Genomic DNA, 6,035 nt, shown 5'->3' with positions numbered 1-6,035 from the left:
CGTGCAGACGCTTTTGCAAGCTCTGCATAGCAGTCGGCTGCGATCACCACACACGCTTGACATAACAGTGGACATAAGCTCATATGCCTTTCTTATACACGAGGGAATTCGTATATGTCCAATATCAATCAAACATGCTTGGGAGAAACTTGAATTCACTACTCCAGTAATACAGTTGAACCCCTTTATAAGAGGCATGCTCTGAGCAGCAGTTTGTCTCTAATGTGAGATGTCTTTTGTAAGCAGTGTATCTCATATGCATTTTCTTAACCCGTACTTTATTGTAGGCTCACTAGTGTCTCTTATACACATTTGTCTTTTATATCAGTGTCTCTTATAAAGGGGTTCGACTGTATTGCACCATATTCTGTGATTACTGAAAATGTCGCCTTGCGTAAAGTCATCTCTACGCTGCCCATTGGCGTTTTTGATCGTCTTGCAATATGAGTGAGTGCAGAGCAACCTGAATGAGGGGTTCAAGTCTTACTGACTTCTACTCAGTGACAGTACTTCTCTCTGGCTGCTTGCAATTTGTGTTGAAAGTGTCTTGTGTAGTTGTTCATAATGCAAAAGTAATTAAATTTTTGTAACTGCTCATTTATTTTTCTAGGGCTGTAATTGATGACAGTAATGGATTAAATTTTAATGGAAGTAATTGTAATTGTAGTCAATTGCTTATTTTCTGCAACATCTAAAGGTCCGGTCCTCGCACAGTGTTGGGGAATGTTCTGGTAGAAAGATCTCCACTTTCATTCAGTAAGGCTCTCGTCAGTCAGATGGAGCGTGCAGCCCCAGAAATAAATTTTCCCCATTTCTGTCCAACCAGTATCTTCATATTCTTGCGTAAGAAGCAGTTTGCCATTGCAGTCACCGACTTCCCTGTCACGTACTCGTACTTTCAGTCATTGCAATAAGGCAGCCATGCATTGGAATTCAATGTTTCACATTAAGGAATGAGGACAACACTATAAGACATACGTATGGTAGCCGCCCTCCATCTCAAAAGTTCCACCCATCAATTTGCATCAACATGCAAATTCTTCCCATTGCATCAGATATGGTTCCAGCCAGCATCGCGCTTCATGAAAGCTGCTTGGTGAAAGCAAGGAAGTGCTTTTTGTGGCAGCATTGGTCATGTTCAAAATTTAGTAATCTGCTATGACAGGCTGCAGCATCAAAGGCACGCTAGCTGGTAGTGGAACAAGGTTTATTAATAGCACCGCTGCAGTACACTCATACGTCAGTATAACAAATATGGATATAATTAAATATCAGTTATAACGAAGTGAAAAATAGTCAATATATACAGTGGTGGGAATAACTTTTGTAGTGAATTTTCGGATATAACGAACTTATTTTCTTGTAGGATGCAACTTTGGTACAATGAAGTTTGTACTTTTATATAATGCATGATTGAGTGGGTTTGGGCAAAGGAAATAGAGTTAATATCCCGGATGAACAAGGGAAAGGAAACTGCAATAACGTGCATGCACCCAGCTGGTGTGGCTGGCCCATAGCAATGAAAAAAGAAACATAACAGGTTGCTGTCGTGAATACTAAATAGTTTTAGATCGGCACTCTTAGATTGAAATACTGCGTTGAGAACCCTAAAAAGAGTATATTGGTGTCTGGGAATGCGTAGGCTGTTTTTAATACCGCTAGAATAAAGAAAGCTTTTAGGTTTTGAAATCAAGGAGTCAGCTTCTCAGCGGTGTGTCATTTTTGTGGGACATCAAACGAATGAGCACTAACTTCAAACTGGTTTATTTATTCTGAAACACAGGATTTATCGCGCTGACATATCACTGGGGACAGATACTCACGTCATGTGCGGAAATTCTTTTTATTGAGGGGTGTCAACGTGTTAATCACCAAGCTTATAAATCAAGCCTGCTTCTATAACTTCACGTGTGATCTGTTCCTGGTCTTTAAAGACGACACTCGCATGATGTAATTATCTTCATGTAAACCTGCAAAGACACGGGACGTTTAATTCATTTGCACACTTTCTTTGCATTGGCATAGCGGGTTGCCATAGCCGTAAACGTGAGAATCTGCATATAAGAGGGGCCACCTGGTGGCACTTGAATGAACAAGAGAAGCAGAGAATTGCTGTTGCAGAAACCAAACTTATTCTCTTTTTTTCTGTTGGTGTAAATTCTAAGCAGCAGCATAGGCTTGAAAGCGTTGCTTTTTAAAACATTTTTCCGCCACAGTCACTCCACGAAAACAAAAACACACTTATAATTGTGATGAGGAAAACCTGTCTACAGTGTTTGTATGCGCAAACCAACGTTTCAACAAGTAGACTCTTCATCAAGTCTAGAAGTGAACTTGTCTTCAAGGCAATCTTTCAGCCACGTTCGGCTGCACAAAGCATCACAACATGCCGATACAGTTGGCCAATAACCCAGTACTTAAGAAATGTCTCTGTGTGAACCACAATTACGTACTTGCTAATATTTTCTCTTAGAGAATTTTCATGAGTGTTGAAGGCACCTGCGATGTTGCTTGTGTGTGTCATAACAGACACTGCAGCACTGCGCGCTCACAGCTTTGTGAACCCGCATGTTCTCTCACAGTGATGTCGGGCCACCCGACTCCATGCCCAGATATGGAAACTAGTTTGCATAAATTAGGTGACATGAAGTTTAGAGAAAATAACATTCATCTTCGAGTGTATATAATGCCTCCTGTAGCAATAAAAAGCGTTTTCAACAAAGAACGTACAAGCCACACAGAAGCTTGAAAACACCATTCTTTTAAAGTAACTTTGCGAAGTCACTTTGAACTTTCTCACTTTATAAGTATTGTACAGACCGCCAGACTCAACTCTCAAATACTCTGATGGAGGTGGAGATGATGTAGGCCCGTGTGCTCAGATTTGGGTGCACGTTAAAGAACCACAGGTGGTTGAAATTTCCGGAGCCCTCCACTATGGCGTCTCATAGTCGTATAGTGGTTTTGAGATGTTAAACCCCACATATCAATCAAATCAACCCTCAAATACTTGCTAATGTTAAAGGTTCATATCCATATATGAGGAAAAATGAAGTTCTTGTGGTTAATGATCTAAATCTGCCTGGAATAAACTGAACATTCTGTATCTTTTTGATCTAACACCAATCATGTAAACAGGTCTGAAATAATGCTTCACACAATTCGGCATCAGCTCATAATTCAATGCATTATCAAGGTTGCTCAAAATCTGTTTCATACTTCATGCTTATTTCTCATGGCACATCCACAGTTGTAACTGATCTGGTGCACTGTCTGATTCCTACCATGTTTCAGTTTACAGAGAGCTAGCTCACTGTTCCTGTGGTACCACACAAACTATGTACTGATCCTTCCACTGCATGATAGACTACACACATTTGTGCCCATGTTGCACGCATTCTTAACCAACTAAAAACTTGTCGGGTATATTATGCTGATAGAGATTTTTATTATTTGGCAAACTAATTGAAATGCGCAGGCTTCTACTGCATTGCGAACTTGCTGGTGTCGCACACTCCCCAGTTGTGAATATGTATGCATGGAGAACACTTGACATGTATGAGCACGTATCACTCCTTTCTTTCTTGCTTTCTCTCTTTTCCTCCCCTTTTCCTCTCCCTCGTTTCAGGGTAGCAAACTAGGTACAACCTTGTTAACCTACCTGCCTTTCCTTTACCTGTTCCTCTCGCTGACAAATGCATAAAGGTGCCCAACAATATAAAGGGCTGCTACAACTTCTCTGATTGGCTTAAAATGCCATCAATACAGACTCTGATAGCGTCTACTAAGAAAGTTTGCATGATTCACCTTTGCAGTTAACACAGTAATTGATGAGGCACTTATGAAAGTAGCCATTGAAGTGTCTTTCAAGGAATACTAATGAGCAAAATGATTTTTCTCGTATTAGTGAACTACTTTTTCATGATACCAAAAACACCACTCTTGCAGTGATGGAAGCGAAATCTTGCTTTTTGGAGCAGATTCTGGAGCAAAAAAAATGGTGCTTTGGAGCAGCCTTAAAATATTTATATTTATTATTAAACACGCCCTAAACTAGTAAGCAGCTAGTGTACAAGCAGTATAATTGGTGTAAATCATGGGTTGGGAGGGGGGGGGGGGGGTCAAGAGAGTTCGGGCTTTTCTGTTGTTAGGCTGGGGAGGACACCCCTTGCAAGTGTTCTACTTGAGATTTAGCTTTAGCATGTAATATAATTGAGTTATGAGTTATGTATGGCGTAATCAACTGTTTAAAAGGCTTTTTATCTTTTCTCTGTTAAACGTCCCTCAGCTGTGTGAACTATAGAAATAAAAAGGTGAAAAAAAAAAGATTTATAAAACAATGAAATTGCTCGAGCTGAAACCCTATGCTCTTTTTTTTATTTTATTTGGCAGCATGATTTAATTCTCATACAAATAAAAATACAACCCATATTAAAAATGTGAATTGGACACCATGGTCTGATATGTATCACCCCTTGAGATTTTTCTGGATTTACGCCACTGAGCAGCACTGAGTAGCTTGCTTTTGGTTTCGCTTAGGCTCATGGGATCGTCCCATGGTTCAACTTCATTCTTTTTCGTTTGCCAACATCTTTTCAGAGCAGGTTTGGAGCATTACTAGGAAATATTGCACTTTGGAGTAGCATGGAGCAGCATTTCGCTTTTGGAGCAATTTCGAGCAGCAATTCCATTGCTGCTCTTGCAGCGAGATGCTTAGTAAGCAAAAAAATTAACACGCCAAAGGATAACGTGGATGGTGATGCCACATTGAAGCTTCCTCACCATTTTCAGTTACGTCGCATATTTTGACTTGCCCACTAAGTTAACTCTATGCTACGTAGCTCCGAATAAGTAAAAATGAAGTATGGTGTCCTCCAAGGGAGCCATGGGCTCAACATACCAAGATTGAAGAAATTCTGTTGAGCCGATGATGCCAAAATACGACAAATATACTTTGAAATTTGTGATGATTTTGGCGCAGAAATTTCGAATTGAAACCTTGAAGTTGATTTTCTCCTCCATAAATAAACCTATGATGGTGGAATTAACAACATTGGAGTTCTTAGCACACAATTTATTAGTCTAAATCGATTCATTTCTCTTGAGTGTCTCTTTCAGGACTTTTCTTTTGGCAATAAAGTTTTACCACCATAGATGAAAAGAAGCTTAGTTCATTTAGATCACAAGGCAAAGACTCTAGAGAAATGCTCGCCACAGACTTATCTGATGCTTTAATAAAAAGCTTTTACATGAGGTGCAATCCTTGAGAACTTTAACCCATTAAAAAGGTCCAGAAATAGTTTTGCTGAACTATGTAAACGGCCATTGCTGAACTGACTACTTTCATAAGTTGTCAGTTCAGTTCACTGATTAGTTTCATAAGTGCCCCTTCGGTTACTGTGTTCGTTGCAAAAGTGAATCACAAACTTTATTACTAGACGCTATCAGAGTCTGTATTGACTGAATTTTAAGCCAATCGGAGAAGTCGTAGCAACCCCTTGGACCAATCACGAACATGGAAGAGCACCTCCGGTCTTTTGGCCAAGTTGATCGAAACTGACTTTTTGTGGCCCTGAAAACGACCCCAATCCATTTCTTGGTCATTTTTTCAAGGCTATTATGCAAAAAATACCTAATTTTTGCTTTTTATTATTAGCAGAATTTTATATGACTGGACATCAGACCAAGTGACAATTCCTTATGTCACCACACAGTCTTCTCAAGATCATTGTGCTATAAACTTATGAAAAAAAAAGAAAACAGTAGCTCATTAATTGAATCAATCCCCTGATGTGGGTGTGCAGAACATGTTCAGGGAACCTGGCTTGAATAAATTCTTATAACTCTCAATTTCACAAGGATTTTGAAAAGTGCTTTTCACTGATACATTTGTGCACTATAGTTGACATTATTGTGGTTAACTATAAGCCGGTTTAATATTCCAAGATTATATTGAAGTCCTAAGTAGTGTTGCCCATGATTAACTCATTGCAAAGGTTTAGCTGAGTGGCAACACAAATATTTACTTTGTCTTT

Source organism: Rhipicephalus microplus, chromosome 3 (assembly GCF_043290135.1).
Source record: "Rhipicephalus microplus isolate Deutch F79 chromosome 3, USDA_Rmic, whole genome shotgun sequence".
Lineage (NCBI taxonomy): Eukaryota > Metazoa > Arthropoda > Arachnida > Ixodida > Ixodidae > Rhipicephalus > Rhipicephalus microplus.
This window is presented reverse-complemented; position numbering follows the sequence as displayed.